Genomic DNA, 22,333 nt, shown 5'->3' with positions numbered 1-22,333 from the left:
GAGGAGGTAATATATGTGCCCCCCTATGCCTGATCTCTCCCCAGCGCAGTATGACATTAGGGAATGCTGTGGGGTTAGGGGTGCTCTAATATCATGGGTAAGTGTGTGAAGTTCTAAAGTCGAATAACTCACTACTGTAGATTTTCTTTATAAAGTGTGAAGTTCATAAAACATTTGAAAATAAACGATGGTCAGCTTAAGCTGCCCTTTGCTGTAGGGAAACTCTTGCCACTGCTGTAAGGGGCTGTGGTCTCCCATAAGATACCCGTCCCACCCTTCAGTTTGTCTTGTGACACATTGGCCATTCTCCCCTGTGCAAGTGACCCTGAGCTCCAGAAAAGCCCCAGTCCACAGCAGATCACCAGATTTACCCCTTGCCCCCACATTGACACAGGTTTCATGTGGCGCAGGGCTTTACACCGTGACGCATCTCCATAGATGCTTCACGATGTAAATAGGGCGCAACGTGGTGCAGGGTTTACGCCGCCACTGCGTCACAAAAGTGACGCAACGGCGGCGTAAAAGTGGCGCAACTCCAACATAGATCTGCCCCGAAATGTCCAGGCAATTGATAATCTAAAAACTAATATTTTATAAACTAATTTCCACGTAAAAAATGAGCTTTTGGAATAAAAAAAGATTGCACAATATAAAATTAAAAATCCTTTATTATAAACGTGTATCATAGACAGACATCAAAGAGTACAAGGTAGGAGAAAATGTTCAAGTGAATTTCTACATGTTGGTAGGTTGTTTTTTTTTTTTTAATCAGCAGAATGCTAGGTCGTAAACAGATGTTACCAACATGCATAGAGATTAGAACCACTGAAGAAAATGACTAATTTACTTACAAAGTTTTATGGCACTACCGTTCATTTAGTGGACAGATCATAGGAGATTTCTAAATAAAGTTAAATTATCCTTAGTTAACCTCAATGGTTCCACATGGTTACTTTTTGAATGTGTCCCTTCTTGCACAAAAATGATTAAAAAAAAGACATTTTGCAACTTCTATGTGTGCTCCATTAAGCAGCACACATATAAGTTACAAAACGCCATTTAACGATTGTTTATGTGCAGGAAGGGAGACCTGCAATAAACAATATTCCCCTCAACACAGACACCCTTGCACTATGGTGCAAGGGTGCCTGCATTGGCGCTAGGCTGCTAGCGCCTGCGCAGAGGGAAACGCAGGGCTGCATCATATTGTTGTAAATATGGTGCAGCCTGCGTTTCTGAAGTGGCCGAGCGTTGCGTTAAGCCAAGGAGGCTAACACCACGCTCCACCACTTCATTGTAACATGCCCCTTAGATTCTCTGTTTCAGGTATCACCAAACGACTGTGGGGCATATTTATGTTGGACTTGCGCCACTTTTACGCCGCCGTTGCGTCACTTTGTGACGCAGCGGCAGCTTAAACCCTGCACCAGGTTGCGCCCTATTTACATCGTGATGCATCTATGGAGATGCGTCACGGGGTAAAGCCCTGCGCCACATGAAACCTGCGTCAGGTTTCATGTGGGCGTTTCTACGCAGGGGGCGGCGTTCCGTCGCAGGAACGCCCCTGAAAAGTGACTCAGTGAAATCTACAAGATTTCACTGAGTCACTTTTCCAACACTGATGCGTCAAAACCCTGCGCCAACTTGAAGTAGGCGTAAGGCTTGACACACCACGTTACAGATAGGGCAAGTTCGAAGAGTGCTGGAGTTGCGTGTCGCAAGCAACACTACTTCAGCACTGCGCCAACTTTACACCCCAGATGCGACACGCATCTATTTATTCTTGCGCCATGATGCGCCGCATTGTAAATGCGGCGCATCATGGGTGGCGCAAGGGTAAACTTGCATGCCGCATCTTTCCTGGCGCATCCCTGCTGATTTGCAGAGATGCGCCAGGCAACATAAATCTGCCCCTGTATGTTTATCAAGAATGGTTGGCGGTTACTCTGTGCACTTCTGTGTTTCTGACATAGCTCCTTGAGTAAAACTACTACGGTCTTTTTGAGAGCTGCAGACTGATTTTTACTGAGACTTCAGACGGGCAATTCTTCATAAGGACTGGACACAGTTCTGAATTCATTCACGACATCAGAGGAAGTTGTGTAACTTCGCCGTTGACAAAGGAAGACAAAATTTCCTTCATCTGACTTCGCCTACGGCAAAGTTTAAATTCACCCAAACATAAAGTCCCATTAGCCACGTCAGCATATGAAGGGTCTTCATGTGAAGCTGGCAAAGTGTTTTTTAAAATCTGCGAAGTTTCTAGACGTTCATTTTTGAAATTTCACACAACACCAATCTGCAGGTATTTATCTGCCGAAGGGACCTTGGTGCCTCAAGACTGCTATACAGTGCATCTCGGGTTTGGCACATGGTATCCAAGAGAGAGGTCAGTCTCAACATATCCAATAAAGCTTCAGATGTTGAAAAACGTTGAGACTAAATCAGGAAAATCGCCCATCAAAGCCTGGAAGCTCTTCTAGCCCTCAAACGGAAACCTGGAAAGAACTTTAAACGATTTAAAGGGTTATTACCAGTACAAGGTTCTTTTTTTGCAACTCACAGTGTATAGTCTTTAAAATAAAAAAGAAAAACATTTTAACGTTTAGTTTTGTATAATATACTTGGTTTATTACATTTGTTGGTTGGTAAAATTAAAAACTCATGAGGAGATAATTTGCGGGTAGTAGTGTGGGATGGGTGAACTTTTGACTACCTAGGGGCCTCCACAGTGTTTAATCCGGCACTGACTAGTGACCTGGCCTCCCTAGCCTGTATCTAGTTAAAGTGGACCAGTAGCAATACACAATCATGTTATCAGTCCGGCTACCCATCTCTTCATTACCCCCAGGTCCCTTTTGTCCTCGTCCCATTCATTTACATATTGGAGATAACTATCACCCGACAGAAAAAAAGAGGAGAGGCATGCTGGGACCAGGGTCAGACTGATTTGCATATGACCATGTCTGAACTGGGGTGGCAGAGTGGGCTAAAGAACGGTGATGGATCAAACCCAGATCTGTTGACTGGGTGGGAGTGTTTGATTGGTTCTGATGCTCCGTCCATCACCACCCCCTTTTGTACCGCTTTGTTCGCCATACGTTGGCAGGGTATGCTCAGACGTGAGTCCCTTGCTCACTTTGCCACTGGATTCAAGCAAGCCTGGATGAAGACGGCTGAAATGCCAGAAACCGGTCCTAGGAAGCTTGTTTCCGGTCCAGGGAAGGCATGGATTGGCAGTTCGGGCTGGACTGTTCCCATGAGGCACAGGGTCAGACTGATTTGCATATGGCCATGTCTGAACTGGGGTGGCAGAGTGGGCTAAAGAACGGTGATGGATCAAACCCAGATCTGTTGACTGGGTGAGAGTGTTTGATTGGTTCTGATGCTCCGTTCATCACCACCCCCTTTTGTACCGCTTGGGACCATAATACTGCCCCTCCCACCGGGAGTACATAAGCAGTACTTACCCAGCATCCCATCTGTTCTTTTTTTCTGTCTGTCAACAGAAGGGACGTGGTTTTGCTGGTGCTGCTCCTGCTGGGCTGGAGTGGTCTTTCTTTTCTCCTCCCCCCGCCCTGCTGCCTGGCTGTGAGGGCGGTGGGTCTTCTGGTCCGCCTCCTGGCCTGCCGGGCTTGCTGGGTTGCGGGCCTGTTCGTGGCCGGATCTGCCCCCTATGGCTCTTCAGGTGGGGCTGTGGGTGCCTTGGCCGTTGGTGGAGTCTGCTGGTTTCTGCTGCTCGATTCCTGGGTTCGCGTGCCGCTCCTCTGATTTCCTCCGGCCGGCCCTTTGCGGCTGGCCTCCCGGTTGCTTCCGGGTCGCGTGCGTGTCTTCCTGGGGCCGGGCCGGGTGGAAGACGCGCCGCGTTTGCTGGTCTCCTGGCGTTCCTGGATTTGGTGGGCCCGCCGGGTCGGATCGCTGGGGCTGTTAGAGGGGGCCGTCTTCCTGGTGGCGTCTCGGCCCCCCCTCCGGGTGAGTACCGCGTAGCGGTCTTCCTTTTCTTGGGAAAGGAGAGTTCTGTGGCCTCATGGTGTAGTTTTTTGCCGTGCTTTCCCGGGTGGTGCCTCGTCCTGTGTGCAGTGTCCCACGGCCTGGCGATGCCCTGTGCCGTTTACTTTCGCTGTGTAGTTTCCTGCTCTCACACTCATCTACCCTGGAGTGCTGTTCCTCTGCCGCCTGCCTTCGCATTTGGGCGCTGGTGACTGTGGCTCAGTGGCTGCGTGTTGTGGTGTTGGTGTGACGGCCCCTTACGCTGCTGGGATTCGTGTCCCTCCGCTGGCTCCTTCTTTCCCGGTTTGCTGGTCGTATTCCTGCACTGTTGTATTGGGTATCACTGTACATCTGTTATTCGGCGCCTTGCGACCCCTGGGTGATGAGTGCGCTTTGCATGTACTGGTGTTCTGTTGTGTCATGCAATGTTTCAGTTTGTCTGTCTCTGCACATGTCTTGTTTTGCCTACTGTTGCATTGTTGGGCTGCAGGGGCTCCTGGGGATGCCGGGATTTGTACCCGGGACCTCCTGCTTCCGCTGCATGCGCTCTGCCTCTGAGCTACCTCCCTGTAGGCGCCCTCCCGGCTTCCCTGTGTGCTGGTGCTGTGCTGTTGCTCTTCGCTTGGGCTGCCCTGCTCCGGTGTTGTTGGGGTGTGTGGCTCCTTACGACGCCTTCTGCCCGACTTGCCTGCTGCTTCTCCTGCTGCCGGGGTTTGTGCCTGTGGCGGTGGGGCACTCCTTCTGGCTGTTGCCTCTGCGTTTGCTGGTTTCTTCGGTGCATGGTGGCCGCCTTGCCTCTTACCTTGTTTTGTTCTGCCTTCGGCCGGCTCCTCTTGGGGTGCGTCCTGTTGGGGCTGCTCTGCTCCTCGCGGGGGGCTGGCTGTGGTCTCCGGACTCCAGCGTCTTCTGCCCTGGTCGGTTGCGCCTTGGTGGGGGCTGTGCTTCTGTGGGTGCGCGTTCTGCATACGCCGCTCCTCTTGGGGGGCGTCCTGTCGGGGCTGCTCTCCTCCTCCGTCTTGGTTTGCGTGCTGCTGGCTCTTTCCCTCGCATACCCGGTTCAGATGCGCCCTTGGTTGGGGCTGTGCTCCCCTGTACCTGAGGTTGCTCCGGGCTCTGCCACCCACCTGCGGTGTGTGGTCTGGGGGGGGGGGGGGGGGTTTCACGGTTTTTCCCCTGGTTGCTGGTGGCCCTCGGTCGGGTGGCTTGCGTAGGGTGGCCCGCCACTGCCTCTTCCTCCTTCCCGGCTCTTCTGCGTTTTCTTTTGGGCCTTGTTGGGGGGGTTCTCCTCTCAATTGGGTTCATTTGCTGCTTCTCTGGGCTGTTGGCATTTGCTCTTCTGTTTGGTGGCCTGCCTCGGGTTGGTGTGGGTTCCTGTCGCCTCTGTGGTGGCTGGTTCCTTTTCTTTTTGCTGGCTCTGTCTGTGCTCGCTCCTGGGGTTCCCTGATTTGCTGGGGTCTCCCTGCCTGCTTGCTTGCACCTTCTCCTCTGCTGCTCCTGTGTCGGGGTCGCCTTCCGCTTCCTCAGCGGCGGCCTGTTGGGATGCGCTTCTGGTCCCCTCTCTTTTCGGTTCCTCCGCGGCTCCCTGCCCCTGGTGGGTGGTAGGTTGCTGTTCCTGCTCCTTGAGCGGCTGTGGGGGGGGGTCCTGTTGGCTCCCCTGGGTTCCTGTTGGTCCTGCCTGGGGTTTTCCCCGCTTTTCTTGCTGCCCCTCTGCTGCCCTGCTTTTGGGGTGTCGCGGGTGCGGGTGTCATGGCCTTGCCTTGGGTGTGTTGGGTCCGTCTGTCTGTCCGCCCCTTTTTGGGTGGCCTTCCCTCTGATGCGGGCTGGCTGTTGTGTTGTGGCCTCTGCTCCGCTGTGGGTTCTGGATGTTCGCCTTCGCTTCCTGGCTTCTGGGTGGTTGGTTGAGGTTTGGTGCGTGGGGCTCCTGGTTCCCCCGTCCCTTGGGCTGTGCCTGGTTCCTCTTGTGGCTTCCCGATGTCTCGCCTGGGGCTCTCTGGGGCTCTCTGCCTCCTCTGCCTGCACCTGGGTGGCTCGTGCTGCCGTGCGTGCGGCTGTTCTGTTCTCCTTTTCTCCGGCCTGGGGCTTCGGGTGTTTGTCCCGGGGCCCTCTGTTTGCTGGGGTTCCTTCTGGGGTCTGGCTGCTTCTGTTTTTGTTTGCTCCTGCCCTGGCTCTCTCTGTGCTTGCCTTTGGCTTGCTTCCAGTGTTTCCTGTCCGCCCGCCTGGTTTTCTGTCTGGTGTGGTTGGGCGTCTGCTCTTTCTTTCCTTGGCAGACCCCCCCAGGTGGTGCTTCCGGTGGCGGTCCGCCTTTTGGTCCCTGGGGTTCGTGCCGCTGCTGTTTGGGCCTGGCGGTCTTTCGCTACTGCCGTGTCCTTGGCGTGGCGCCTGTTTTCCCTCTTCTGTTCTGCTGTTCCCCCGAGGGCGCTGCCGGGTGCTGTTGATTTCTTGGTCCGTCTGCACTCTGGTGCGTTTGGTTCCGGGGTGGGTCTGGTCTCCTCTGGTTCCCGTGGTGGGTGCCTGGCTGAGTGTCTGCTGGGGCTTTTCCACTCCTGCTTGGTTTTGTGTGGCTGTTTGGTCGCATTTTTGGGCTCTGCGTCCTTGCCTGGGCTCTCTTTTGTGTCCTGGCGGGGCGCTGTGCGGTTGTGGCCGCGTCCTGGTGGGTCCTTCGGGGCCTTCTCTTGCCGTTGGTTCTCTTCCTGGGCTTGTTTGGCCTGTGTTGGGGCCTGTATGGGGTCCTGTGACTCCGGGTTGCCGGCTTCCTGCCTTGGCTTTGTGCCTGTGCTGTCATTTTCGGCCTGCTCTGGAGTGTGTTTTGCTGGACATTCCTGGTTCTTTCCTGGTTCTGGTGTCCTGGCTCGCTTCTCCTTGCTTTCCTGGGCTTTGTTCCCGGGGTGTGTCTGTTTGGGTGTCTTTCCACTCCTCTCTGGTTGTGGTGCGGTTCTGTGGTGTCCTCCCTCCTGGCTGCGGGTTGTCTTGGGTTTTCCTGCTGCTTGGCCCTCTGCCTTCTCTGCGGCTTCCGCTTTGGCGGTTTCCTCTGTTTTGTTTTCCGGCCTTTTATGTGGTCCGGTGGTGGTGTGCTGGGGGTTTTCTGTTCCTCCCTGCCCCTTGCTTTAGCCTTGGCGCTGCGTGGGCTCCATCCTGGGTTTGGTTGGGCCTGCGGGTCCTCCTGTGTCGTCGGGTTGCTTGGCTCTGGTCCTGGCTTCCTGGCTCCTTTTGTGCGTTTTTTGCCCTGGTTTGTGCTGTTTTCTTGGCTCCTCTCCGGTGTTGCTGGGGTTGGGCCTTGTGGTCTTTTGGTCTGGGTGCTGTGCGCCCTGGGGCCGTTTCTTTTGTTCGGCTGCTCCTGGACTTGCTGCGTGCTTGCCCTGGGTGTGGGTTGCTGTGCGGTCCTCTACTGTGTTAGCACCTGTTTTTGTCTGCCCTCTGTGGTTCGGTGGGTTCCTGGCTGGTTGTTTCCTGGTTTGGGGGCTGCTGGGTGTTCCCGGTTGCTCTGGCCTTCCTTCTTGCCCCATTCTCCCTACCTTTTTGGGGTTGGTCGGCTGGTTCTTTCTGGGGGTTGTCTCTGGCCTGTGGTCTTTGGGTTGGCCTACTCTTCCCTGCTGTTCTGGGTTTGGTGTCCTTTCTGTTTTGGCTGCTGGCCTCCTTCCTGGTGTTTTTTTTTTGGCCTTCCGGGGTTTTCGGTTTTCTGTCCCCTTGCCTGTCTTTCTGCTTGGATGGGGTCTTGCTCCTGTTCGGCTCCTGCTCTGGGCTCTCTGGGGCCGGGTCGTTCGTTTTGTTGGGGTGGGCCGGTTTCTGGCCTCTGCTTTCCCCCTTCCTTGTTGGTCTGGGTGCTTGTGCCTGCGCTCTGTTGGCCTTCTTCGGGGCTGTCGCGGTTTGCTCTGTTTCTTTGTGGCTGGCGTGTCCTGTGTGCCTTCCCGGTGGTTCTGGGCTGGGCGGCCTTGTTTGGTGGATTGCTTGGCCGTGTCCTTTGGGTCTTGGTTCCGGTTGCCCTGTCTCCGTTTTCTCTGGTTGGCGGCCTCCTTGTTGGGGCTCTGGCCTTCTGTTTTTCTGGGTTGTCTCCGGTCCTTGTTTTGGCTCTGCTGTCCTGTTCTGGGTTGCGGGCCGGTTGTTTCCTGCGGTCCCCTTTTCCTCCTTCTCGGTGCTCCCTTGGGTTGCTGCTTTTGTTGTGGTTTCCCTTGGTTGCTTGTGGGTGCGGAAGGACGGTTTTCTGCTTTGGTATTCTCCAATATGTAAATGAATGGAACGAGGACATAAGGACCTGGGGGTAATGTTCTATCACTTACCGGTAATCTTCATTACTCCAGATCCCGTTGTCCTCGTCCCATTCATGCGCCCCTCCCTCCCTCCTGGGCGGCCGGCCTTACTGTCTGAGCTTGGTTGTACAGACGGGATGCTGGGTAAGTACTGCTTATGTACTCCCGGTGGGAGGGGCAGTATTATGGTCCCAGCATGCCTCTGCTCTTTTTTTCTGTCGGGAGATAGTTATCTCCAATATGTAAATGAATGGGACGAGGACAACGGGACCTGGAGTAATGAAGATTACCGGTAAGTAAACCACACAATTTTCACTGTCAAGTGGCCTCTTTCCAGCTTCCCAGGCTGCGATATCTGCCTTTGATCCTGCTACTGAATGTAATTTTCTCCTCCTGACTCCACAACATTGCTCCTCTCACCTTTCATGAGCGAGAACAGCTGTGACCTGCCATGGCAATTAACCCGCGAGAAGCCTGACCTCCCAGCGCGCAGAAATAAGGCAGCAATACATTGATGTTTCCGATAGTTTACTAAATATATCAGTTAAATTCAAATTATCACTGTGGTTACATTAAAAGGTGCGGCTTCCCTGGGTACTTCAAACGTGCTGCCACCAGCCTTTTGCTGCCGAAAGGAAGCCGAGTGGCAAAGGTGTTCAAGGAGGCGCTGCGCATTTCACTTGTTTACCTTTACATAGAGATGTTGATTTAGGATGATTTCCCAGGTAGGAGGTTAATATGAAATGTATATTCTATGCGTTTTGATGCTTATTCGATATTTGAAGCAGGTTGTATTTCTCTTTTGTAGAAAGTTCTTTTATGAGTCAGTATCGAAAAGCATCAAGGGGCATATTAGCAACGCTTTGCGATAACTATCGCAACGCGTGCTTAGCGCTCCTTTTACTAACGCCCGCTACCGCAGGTTTTTATCGCAGAGATATCGCGTTATTAGCAACGCGTATCTCCAAGGCGATAAAAATTCCTGCGATGGCGGGGAAATCACCGTTTTGCAGGGAACAACGCTGGTTTTCCAGCGATGTTCCCTGCAAAAGGGCGATAACCTTGCTGATACGACCCTGTGGTCGTATCAGCAGAATCCCCTCCCCCCCCGATGTTAGGGGTGGCTAAGTCAGGATTTTAGCAGACGTTCTTTTTTGGAGAAAACAGCAGTTTTCTCCAAAAACTAACGGCTGCTAAAATGCTATGGCATCCTTGCTGATAGCGCGAAGCCGCGTTATGGATGTTCTGACATGTAGTGAATGTCAGGAACGCCCACTTTGCATCTCATTAGAGATGCAAAGGTAGGCGTAGTGAAAAAGGGTGCTAACATGCGAATATGCATGTTAGCACCCTCTTGCTGATAGGGCAATGGTTTTATCTCCACTTTTCTGGCTTTTAAAGCCAAAAAAGCGGAGATAAAGCCCTTGCTGATATGCCCCAAGGGTTTTAGGGGCATATTATCAAGAAACGGTGTTAAAATTATCACCGCTTTAGCGGCAGAAAACTGCTGTTAAAGCGGCGATAATGGGCTTGATAATATGCCGCAGAGAATTCCAATAGAAGCCCAGGTTCTGGTGTCAACATGGGCTTCTATTGGAATTCTCCAGGGCATATTATCAAGCCCATTAACGCCGTCCTTGATAATATGCCCCTTAGATTTACTCGTGACAGTGAAATAGAACTGATATTTTTAATATGGTCTGTTTCATATATGTTGTTTAAGTTACACATTTCTGGGAGTTACATATTTTCTGATAGCAACCTGACTACTTCAAACGTCCATTTGATAACGCATGCGTGTAATTCATTCATATTAATGCATTGAACTGTTTATTGGGGCAAACATGGAGAAAGCAAAAAATAAGAAAGAGGAGACACGGTGATCTGCTACTTAACAGCAGAGAAAGAGAACACAAAAGGATGGAAAATGACACCTAGCCCCAGGACAACTAGTGGGGTATCTCCATTTTGGTGGAGACTCGCGCTTCCACCTGCAACAAGATTTCAAGGGGGGCAGATTTTGGCTCTTGCCCTGCACTTGCACTATCTGTCCAAATGTACATTTGACCCCCTTGCTATTTGCCACAAGTTGGAAGCAGGTAAATCCTTCTGAGCAGCTGCGGTCCGTGCAGGTAGGAGCGGTGGGGAAGTGGGGACAGGTGTGGGGCGGAAGGATTTTGATGCATGATGACGAGGGAAAATTCATAATTGATTAATTTTCCCTCGTCATTATCCATCGAAATCACCTCCACCGGGCCCCACCGCTCCACTGCTCTTACCTGCACGGGCCGCAGCTGCTTCTGAGGATTTGTTTGCTGAGGAGCACAAAAAAATCAAATTGTACAACATTTGTACAGATTTCCTGTCACTTGCCAGCAGGATTCTTGCTCTTTCGATTAAGATTTCCTAGAGGCCTTTAAATAATTTTTGCAACATTTTAGCAAAGGCCCTGTATTACAATCTTTTACAATGGGCTGAGACAAATAAAATCTTAATCCTTTCCCAAACAGGTTTTGGAATAAATAATGCAATTCTTCATAAAGGTCCTGTCGTAAATGGTCTAGGCCAGGCTTACTGTAGGAAAATGCATTATTGGTTGAGGGTAGTGAAAACCCTACTCAGGCGACAACCCCAATCCTTGTCAGGGTGAGCCACAAACGTAATCAAATTACTCTGTGCTTGATCCTCTGATAACTTGTCACAAAGCAGTCAGGCTTTCAGGCTTAATTCAGACGCAAAGTGTAACATATTTATGCAACATGCAAGCAGTAGGAAATTGAAAACACAACACATGAAAAATCTCAAAGTAATTTAAAACAATAGAGTAAATGTTATTGAACAAAATGATACCAGACCCACAAAAAATTTAGTCAGTAGAACCAGTGATGTGCAATTTCAAATTTTAAGTAAGAATAGCTCCTAAACGCACAAAGCACCACTTGCGGTCATCTGATCGTGCTAGACTGGGAACAAGTTTAAGCCGATGGCGAAGGAGCATGACTGGATACAAGGACCAGATTAGTCCTGCTGAAAAACGTACTGTCTCAAAGTGTGACACTTAGGGGCATATTTACAATAAAGTGGCGAAGCGTGTCATGAAGCTAAGAAGGCTAACAACACGCTTTATCACTTTAGAAACGCAGGGCTGCACCATATTTACTAGACCATGGTTCAGCCTTGTGTTTTCCCCTGCGTTGGCATTAACTTTAGCTGCCTAGTGACAACGCAGGCACCCTTGCACCATTGTGCAAGGGTGACTGTGTTGAGGGGAAGATTGTTTATGTGCAGGAAGGTCCCTCTTCCTCCACATAAATAAACATCGGCAATTTGCTGTTTCTATGTGTGCTGCACAAGGCAGCATGCATAGAAACAGCAAAAACGAGGAGAAATAAAGCATTTCTCTAGTTTTGCCTGTTTAAGACCAGGTTTTCCCCGGTCTTAATTTTGGCACTGCCTCCTATTTACACTGCCCTTGCAAATAGGAGGCAGCGTCAAAATGGGTGCTGTGGTGGAACACCCACCACAACACCCATTGCCCTCCCCTTTCACTCTAAATATGGTGTGAAAGGGTGCCTTATTTACAAGGCAGCGTTAAGCCACGTTAAGTGGCCTAACGCTGCCTTGTAAATCAGGCGCAGCCCATATCGCCATCACAACATCACTGAAAGTGACGTTGTGGTGGCGATAGGGGCTTGTAAATATGCCCCAAAGAGTTCAATTTGAGGTGGAAGGGTTCGTGAGGAGCAGGGAGAGCGCTGAGGATGGTCATCTATGTAACAAAGAAATGTCCGAATTTTGAATTAAAATCTGACTTTATCATGAAGAGGATATATTACAATTATTCTGAGTCTAAGCAGCATATCTCTAACTGCTTCCAATGAAGAGTGATCACGTATCAAATGTAACACAGTAACCCCATGTTTGTCATGGAAGAGATAGGACATACAGAAGTGCAAAACAACTTTCTGAGTTTTTCTCTATCAGGACATGTAAAACTGAAACCCACATGTCCTTATTTCTTTTTATTACAATGCACACTGCCTTATGAGCCTTTAGGACCTACCCTACGGGTCATTTATATGTAATAAAACAGAAAGTTTAGGCAAGTCAAAGGTTTATTTTGCCAGGGCGAAATTACACTTTAAAACTGCATTACAGGCTGCAGTGGTGGGCCTCAGACATGCTGTAAAATGCTACTTCAGTGGGTAGCACAATGAGTACTGCAGGCCCACTTGTACCTTTTATTTACTGGGCCTGGGTACATTTAGTACCATTTACTAGAGATTTGCAATAATTTAAATGTGCCAATTAGGTGTAAGACAATGTTACCATGTTTGAAGGAGAGAGCACAAGCACTATAGAACTGGACTGGTTAGCAGTGGTAAAGTGTGCAGGGTCTAAAAGCCAACCAAAACAAATTCAGCAAAACAGGAGGAAAGAAGGCATAACAATGTCAAGATGTCAGGTCTAACACCTACTTCCTGGAAATACTGCTATAGATTCATGGTTTGGCATTAGATACAGTTGATCATACATTGCTGTGGTCTTCTAAACTTTAGGCAGTAAATATGCCCGAGATTCTAATATCTACTAAATAATACTCTACAGCAATCCCTGGGTTTTGGTGTGGAAAATTATCTCAAGTACGTCAATTTAGAAGAGTAAGGGGTTTGGAAGGATTCTGTGCTGGCATCACTGCTTTTTAATTAGTTCTTGACATGTTTGGATCTATCCCAAAAACTCTGAATAACAATCTCTTAAAATTAGATGCCATTATGGTTTTCACCATATCAAATATGAATGAAATAGTGCTCCTCGCAAATAGTTGAATTGAATGCAATTCAGCTTATCATGATCAGATTGTACAGATTATAATGTACTGATAACTTACACAAAACCAAAATGCATGAAGATTTTGATGAATGGGTGACTACCAAAAAAACAACCAGTTTTCGAATTTGGTATCACTTTCTTGGGCTGAAAGTAGAAAAACTATTACTCTGGATGCCGTTCATATCAGTAAAAAAGAACGTCAGTTAAAAAGACAATGTGAAATTTAATTTCAACTCTATAACCCACTTTTATATTGTACAGCTGAACATGCCTATGTGGCAAAATTAAAGCCAAGGAAGAATTTGCCACCTGACCTGATTTTGTGAGTGGGATAGACCTATGACTTGGATTTAATTGATTGTCCACTTTGGAGAGGAACTTTAGGTCTACGTAATTTCATTACAATTCAAGCTACCAGATCAACACTAGTTTTGAGACCTACAAAAGCGACTGCTCTTCAAGGAACAGTATTATGTTGCTATGACATTCAGAAGACAGTTTTTGACACGTTACTGGGGATACTTGCTATTGACCAGCTAATGAGACTGTAATCATAAGAAATGTCATAAAGGCTCCTGCAGAGCTGTTCAAAGCTGCCAGCATACTTAAAAACATATACTGCATGTCTGTGTGCATCCATCATACTGAAACATCCAGCACCCTGACTCCCATAACAAGATAACTGCACCTCGGTAGTCATCAAGCATGAAAAACTTCCCACATAGGATAACAAAACAAAGATAACACCCTTCCAACCACACACCTTATTTGGTGTACATTGCTGCCCACATAGGTAAGTGTATCAGAGTCCCACTTAGGTGCAGTAAGCACTATACAAATGCTTCAGTACTATACCATACAATATTTATCATTTGTGCATCAACAAGATTTATTTTTATCCTATTAAAATCTTTGTTTCCACAACACTTCAGAAATTTAAAAAACAAAATGTGCTGTTTGTGCTTTCATAACTGCTAATTATATTTTGAAATATTTGTACAGCTCATTTACAGGTATTTACATGTTGTTATATATCAGAAAAATATGACATCCTGCAGTTTTTCTTTTTGCACTGTACTCCAGTGTGATTGTTAGATGTTCACTTTACAAAATTCTCACACATTGTAATCAGAGAAAGAAAAGTAAACATCTCCATGTTAAGAGAATAAGCATCAATTTAGCAGAAGACATAGCCTGACATTTGGCCTCTGTCCTTGAACACACACCAAATGTGATAAGATGTAATGGTATTTTTATTGTTCATTCATCTTTTGAACTCCTGCATGGTTATGTTGGTGGTGCTGCAGAACATCTACCACCGCACCTCTAATTCCAGCGCTCATGTTTTTTTTCCAATTACATTGTGTGCATTGACATGTAACTGCTGTGCCAGCTGCCTGGGTCATTTGAGGGTGAGGGGGGCAAAATAATATGGGCTAGCCTGACCCTCAAATGCTCCCCGTGGCTTCAGCCCTTCACAAAGGTATTTTACAAGGGGTGTCTTTGCGAATGCAGAGTCTTCGCACATAAAAAGATAGACAGTCCTATTGTTTAATGTGCGGAAACTCTGCAGTCGTGGAGATACTACAAGTACCTTTGTGATTAGCAAACAGTCATTACCTTGCACAAAAATGTAAGTTTACCATTGTAAATCAGGTCCTGAAAGTTGTCTCTCTAATTTTCAAACACTTAAGCTTTCATACTAATTGGTATATTTTACTGGAAGTAATAGCTTCATTTCAAATACCCCAACTGAAAACTCCAAGGTGCCTATCACGATCCGGCAAAAACCGGGTACGAACCGTCGGACGGAGCATAATCTCCGCCCGACGCGTACCCGGTCGACAATTTTTACAAACAAGGAATTACCATTCGCACGGGTACACCATTACCGTACGATTCGTAAAAAAGCCCGACCGAACAAAAAACACCTACCAATGCGATCCGGGAAAGCGCCGACCTGACGTCGGGACGCTCGCAGCCAGCCATTCACGACCCAGGAATCACGATTCGCACCGACGTCACCCCGCACGGTGAATATTTTGCGGCAGCCAAAAACTGCCGGGAAATCAGGACGACGCGAACAAGGACCACCAGTACGCGACGGACAGACGACGACGCGAACAAGGAGGACCAGTACGCGACGGACAGACATGGACCCGAACCTACGAGTCATCCCTGCCCTCATAGCAGTACACCTCCTCTACAGGTTACGACGCAGACGCCGCAGAAGGTCAGAATAACTAAGGGAGGGGGGAAAGTGGGGTGGGGTGGGGGTGGCACGACCAGGGCAGGCCACAAAACAACCACATAAGTCACACACCACACATGGCCTGGACATACCTGACTCCCATGCCCTGGTCACCACGAGGGGGTGGGGGCGTGTCCTGATAAGCCAGCGACCGCCACAACGGAAGTCCGTCACCACGCGAACCGGCAACACAACCAGACAGGTACGTCCCGTACCCACGCCTGAAGAGCGTGGGTACCAGTCGGACCACGCCCACACACGTCACCCCAACAATGGCGGGACGGATCGCACCCACGTGGCAAAGGCCTGGGTACGGGCCGCACAAACATCACATAGCGTGGGGACGGATATGTACGGACCCTACCCCCACCCCGTATGCAAGGAGCGTACCCCCCAGCCCAACAGTGCAAGTACGACCCGTACCCCCACCCGCGTATGCATGGAGCGTACCCCCACCCCAACAGTGTAAGTTCGACCCGTACCCTCACCCGCGTATGCATGCAGCGTACCCCCCATGCCAACAGTGTAAGTACGACTCGAACCCCCACCCACGAATGCAAGGAGCGTACCCCCCAGCCCAACAGTGTAAGTACGACCCGTACCCCCACCCGCAAATGCAAGGAGCGTACCCCCCAGCCCAACAGTGTAAGTACGACCCGTACCCCCACCAGCGAATGCAAGGAGCGTACCCCCCAGCCCAACAGTGTAAGTACGACCCGTACCCCCACCCACGAATGCAAGGAGCGTACCCCCCAGCCCAACAGTGTAAGTACGACCCGTACCCCCACCCGCAAATGCAAGGAGCGTACCCCCCAGCCCAACAGTGTAAGTACGACCCGTACCCCCACCCGCGAATGCAAGGAGCGTACCCCCCAGCCCAACAGTGTAAGTACGACCCGTACCCCCACCCACGAATGCAAGGAGCGTACCCCCCAGCCCAACAGTGTAAGTACGACCCGTACCCCCACCCGCAAATGCAAGGAGCGTACCCCCCAGCCCAACAGTGTAAGTACGACCCGTACCCCCACCCGCGAATGCAAGGAGCGTACCCCCCAGCCCAACAGTGTAAGTACGACCCGTACCCCCACCCACGAATGCAAGGAGCGTACCCCCCAGCCCAACAGTGTAAGTACGACCCGTACCCCCACCCGCGTATGCATGGAGCGTACCCCCACCCCAACAGTGTAATTACGACCCGTACCCCCACCCGCGTATGCATGGAGCGTACCCCCACCCCAACAGTGTAAGTTCGACCCGTACCCCCACCCGCGTATGCATGGAGCGTACCCCCACCCCAACAGTGTAAGTTTGACCCGTACCCTCACCCGCGTATGCATGCAGCGTACCCCCCATGCCAACAGTGTAAGTACGACTCGAACCCCCACCCACGAATGCAAGGAGCGTACCCCCCAGCCCAACAGTGTAAGTACGACCCGTACCCCCACCCGCGGACGTACGGAGCGTACCCCCACCCCAACAGTGTAAGTTCGACCCGTACCCCCACCCGCAAATGCAAGGAGCGTACCCCCCAGCCCAACAGTGTAAGTACGACCCGTACCCCCACCCGCGTATGCATGGAGCGTACCCCCACCCCAACAGTGTAAGTTCGACCCGTACCCTCACCCGCGTATGCATGCAGCGTACCCCCCATGCCAACAGTGTAAGTACGACTCGAACCCCCACCCACGAATGCAAGGAGCGTACCCCCCAGCCCAACAGTGTAAGTACGACCCGTACCCCCACCCGCGGACGTACGGAGCGTACCCCCACCCCAACAGTGTAAGTTCGACCCGTACCCCCACCCGCAAATGCAAGGAGCGTACCCCCCAGCCCAACAGTGTAAGTACGACCCGTACCCCCACCCGCGAATGCAAGGAGCGTACCCCCCATGCCAACAGTGTCAGTACGACCCGTACCCCCACCCGCGGACGTACGGAGCGTACCCCCACCCCAACAGTGTAAGTTCGACCCGTACCCCCACCCGCAAATGCAAGGAGCGTACCCCCCAGCCCAACAGTGTAAGTACGACCCGTACCCCCACCCGCGAATGCAAGGAGCGTACCCCCCAGCCCAACAGTGTAAGTACGACCCGCACCCACACCCGCGGACGTACGGAGCGTACCCCCACCACACCAGTGTCAGTAGACTCGTACCCTCACCTCGAATGCATTGTGCGTACCCCCACCGTGTATGTGCCAAGCGCACATATCCTGAAATCGGAGGTGTGTGTGCAGAGTCCACCCAGCAGTGCCCTGAGACAGGAGGGGTGGGTGTGGAGTCCTCCCAGCAGTGCCCTGAGACAGGAGGGGTGGGTGTGGAGTCCTCCCAGCAGTGCCCTGAGACAGGAGGGGTGGGTGTGGAGTCCTCCCAGCAGTGCCCTGAGACAGGAGGGGTGGGTGTGGAGTCCTCCCAGCAGTGTCCTGAGACAGGAGGGGTGGGTGCCTATCACTCCCAGCAGTGCCCTGAGACAGGAGGGGTGGGTGTGGAGTCCTCCCAGCAGTGCCCTGACACAGGAGGGGTGGGTGCAGAGTCCTCCCAGCAGTGCCCCGAGACAGGAGGGGTGGGTGTGGAGTCCTCCCAGCAGTGCCCTGAGACAGGAGGGGTGGGTGTGGAGTCCTCCCAGCAGTGCCCTGAGACAGGAGGGGTGGGTGTGGAGTCCTCCCAGCAGTGCCCTGAGACAGGAGGGGTGGGTGTGGAGTCCTCCCAGCAGTGCCCTGAGACAGGAGGGGTGGGTGTGGAGTCCTCCCAGCAGTGCCCTGAGACAGGAGGGGTGGGTGTGGAGTCCTCCCAGCAGTGCCCTGAGACAGGAGGGGTGGGTGCAGAGTCCTCCCAGCAGTGCCCTGAGACAGGAGGGGTGGGTGCCCATCACTCCCAGCAGTGCCCTGAGACAGGAGGGGTGTAACACATGTGTGTGAGGCCAGAATTATCCACATGCATACTGGCTACAAGGGAACATGTCCCCATGAACTCATGTCAACAGACTCCACACACAAGTACAGTGATCACCAAGGATGCCACGATTGTCGCAGGTGGAGACATGGCCCTGCATGCATGGCCAAAGTAGAAGGGCTCCGTCACACACACAGCTCATGTAGACACAGCTCTGCGCTAAACATTGGGAACACCCTGCAGGGAAGAAAGCTGGGTACACAGAGGAAGGAATACACCCTGGGACAAGTGCACCATGCAGTAACTGCTTACATGAACAAAGAAAGTTAGCCAACACCTTGTGATGGCACACAGATCACAGGGTCCCACCAATGAGCAGTACACTACTACACATCCCACACACCCAAACCCTTACACACCACCCAAAACCATGTAGCAGCCCCACCAACACCAATACCAGCATAGCAGTAGTGTGATAATGAAAACAAAATTAAGCTTTATTCAGCATGAGCACAATGTCCGTGGATCGCAGGCAGTTCAATCTTCACAAAGCCCATAGGGCAGTCAATGATTCTCAGCTGGATGGGGGACACAGTGGGATGCGTGTCCCCTACATTGCCTGCACAGTCAAATGGCATCGTCTTCCACACTGGTGAGGGCATCGGGGGGGGGGAAGCAACAGGCACCGCAGGGACATCAGGGCAAAGGGGAGGCGTTGTGGGTGCAGGGATGGAGGACTCCACCACAGGGGGTGGGTCAGTGCCAAAGGCGGAGGCCAGGATGGCACTACACACCTTTGCAAGGTCCTCCAGGGAGTCCCCTGCACCCGAAGGGACCTCAGGCCCCAAGGAGGGGGGGGGGGTCAGAGGGATGGGTCGCAGCGTCACCGGGGGAGGGTGGAGACAGGGGGGGAGACTCAACCACCCTGACCGGGGACCTCCTTGACCGCTTGCGTGGTGGTGTAACTGTGGGGCTCAGGGACAGAGCGGCCATGAAGGTGTCCTTGGGGGAGATGTGGCCAGGAGAGCTGAGGGGAGGGGATTTGGAGGGAGTGGACTGGGTGGAATGCGGACTCCCACTATGGCTGCGTGTCACACGTTTGCCCCCCGACCCAGTGGGTGTGCCTACCTCACCCTGTGTGTGCGTGTCAGGAGGAGTGCAGTGGACCTTCCCTGCTGGTGTGGTGCCCGTGTCCGTTGATGTGGGTGCATGCCGACGTCTGGGTGTACGTGTGACAGGCATGGGAGTGGGAAGTGTGGATGGGGCAGGGGTAGGTGGGGGGAGTTCGCGCTGCAGGAGACCCACTGCTGCAGTCAGTGTGGAGTCGATGGACCTCAGCAAGTTGCGTTGGTCAGCCTGCGATGAATGAATGCCCTCCAAGAAAGCCTCGATGTTGGTGAGGGTTTTGCCGTGGGCATGGAGGACATTAAGGATCGCAGCCTGACCAACCTGCAGTTGCCGCTGGATGTCCACAGACTCTGCATTGGCGGCAGCAGTGGAGACAGGGGCAGGGGGTGCGGTGCCTGGCAGGAAGGAGACATGCTGTGACCGGGCACGCTGGGAAGGGACACGAGCAAGTGGGAGGCGGCTGGTGGAAACTGAGGGGGCGGTGCGAGGTGTTGTTCCGCTGTCAGCTGCTGGTGCAGCCTCCGCCCACTCGGAGACATCGTCCCCGGACCTGTCAGCTTCGTAGTCTGATGTGCCAGTCGACAGGTCCTCGGCCACACTCTCCTCCGCCTCTGTACCACTCGATGTGCCAGACCCGATGTCACGGCTGGCACTGGTGCTCGGTCCCTCCGCCTGGTCTGTGTCCATGTCTCCCTCTGTGTCCCCCGACGATGCTGTGGGCAGGGTGGAGAGACAGAAATAATCAGACATCTGTACACATCTGTCACATGAGTCCAATCTACATAGGTAACATTGCATGGCCTGAAAAGGAAGATCCCTAACATCTACTGAACAGGGTACCGATGTAGGGCATGAAACACACAGTTGGTTGAGCCACCATGCCACTGAAATACCATGGAGAGCATGAGACAATAGCTAAACACAGGAAAAGGAGTCTGACATAGCACCCAGGCCCTGGGGACAATCCAGCACTGCATCTGCACCACACAGCGTTGGCGAAAATACCGATGACCAGGGACCATATCCATGAACTTGAGACACATGCTGCATAGGTAATGCTGAAAACATGCACAACATGACTCTGTCACTGCACATTGCGTGTGTGTCCAGACACATCACACACTGCCCAGACCCAGCAAGTGGTAATCAGGATTTAACACATAGGCATTGCCCGCCCCAACAAGACCCTACACGAGGCAAATTGTTGAGACACAGGTGGCACCAACATCTCATAGTCTGGGTGATACACACAGGGGCAGGCAAAAAGCGAGATTGAACGCCAAACAGCCAAGGTGCGCCTGTACAAATAATGTGGTACCAGTGCCCATCCTCAGATGAGTATAGCAAGACACACAGGCACTGGCAACTGTGAGTATGAAGAAGGACAATCAGGTCAGGCTGCACAGTGGACACCTGTACAAAATAGCACGTCTATATACATGGTGACAGGGGACAATGGCAGAGAGCACAACTTACGCTGTAGACACTGACAGTGGCCACGTTTATGATGACACATACACCACTGAGGAAAAGGTGCCCCAGGGGACAGTAGTGGGCACGCAACTACATGCTACTGAATGGTAATGACTGCAACACACGTCACCATCCCTGCACTATGTGTATCGCACACTCATGCACATCATGTCACAGGCCACTACATGGGACATGCGCGCTGTAAGGCATGACACATGAGAGACCAACTCCCATGTCTGGAGTCAGCATCAGTGCCAACTGATATGGAACCCACATGCAGTGAACTTGACAGTGCACAGGCAATGTCCCACAACCTGTTACACACCACCCCCACACATGATGCTACAGACATTGTTCCCGTGGACAAAGCGCCAGCCTACATTACCCTGTGAAGGAGTGACTACACACAGACCAGGGAACACATTGCAAGGAGGGGAAGGGTGGCAGGGGCACAGCGCTATACTGGGGCAAACAGGATCTGCACAGCACCTTTAAACCCTGCCAGTGAATTCATGCTACTGTGCCCTTACAAATGCCGGTGACACACAACAAACACACATGTACCTACCCCCTTCCGGCTGCTGCATCGCCTGTAAGCGCCTCTCCAGGTCTGGAAAGACCACCGGCAGCACACGCCTGTGGAGGTGGCTCAGACGGCGGCGGCCGCGGTTCTTGTGGCTCTCAGGTGAGTCCCCCAGCAGGAGCCGTGCAATCCTCCGCGTCCAGCACCGGATATCCTGCCAGCGTTTCCTCACCTGGGGCAGGCTCCGCCTCCGACCATCCACACGCCTCACGGCACTGACGGCGGTCAGCCAGATCTGCTCCTTGGCAGTGGCGCCTACCTGTGAGGAAGAACAAGTGACACCACATCAATACACCAGCCACATGTCACAGAGAGACATATGGGTACAAATTAGCTGGTTACAACAAGGCATGTCATGCAGCCAACGCATTGCACCTTTGTCATAGGGACATCATCCCCTGGTGAGGGGAAAAAGCACTACGTGCCACAGTGGGTACACAGGTGGAATGATGGCAATGTCACAATCAATGATCAAGGCTCACACTGTGCATCACACCCACCCCTCCTGTCTCAGGGCACTGCTGTTAGTGATAGGCACACACCCCTCCTGTCTCAGGGCACTGCTGGGAGCACACTGTACCCACCCCTCCTGTCTCAGGGCACTGCTGGGAGCACTCTGTACCCACCCCTCCTGTCTCAGGGCACTGCTGTGAGTGATAGGCCCCCACCCCTCCTGTCTCAGGGCACTGCTGGGAGGACTCTGCACACACCCCTCCTGGCTCAGGGCACTGCTGTGAGTTCTAGGCCCCCACCCCTCCTGTCTCAGGGCACTGCAGTGAGTGATAGGCCCCCACCCCTCCTGTCTCAGGGCACTGCTGGGAGACATCAGGCACCCCCCCCTGGGACCCCCCCGACAGTACATGGCATGTGTGTTACACCTGGACGCAATGGCAGAAGTCACAGTCACAACATAGGGACAGTCTGTGGCAGTGGCCTATGCAC

Source organism: Triturus cristatus, chromosome 3_1 (assembly GCF_964204655.1).
Source record: "Triturus cristatus chromosome 3_1, aTriCri1.1, whole genome shotgun sequence".
NCBI classification, from domain to species: Eukaryota; Metazoa; Chordata; class Amphibia; order Caudata; family Salamandridae; genus Triturus; species Triturus cristatus.
The sequence above is the reverse complement of the archived record's forward strand: the minus strand, read 5'-3'. Positions refer to the sequence as shown.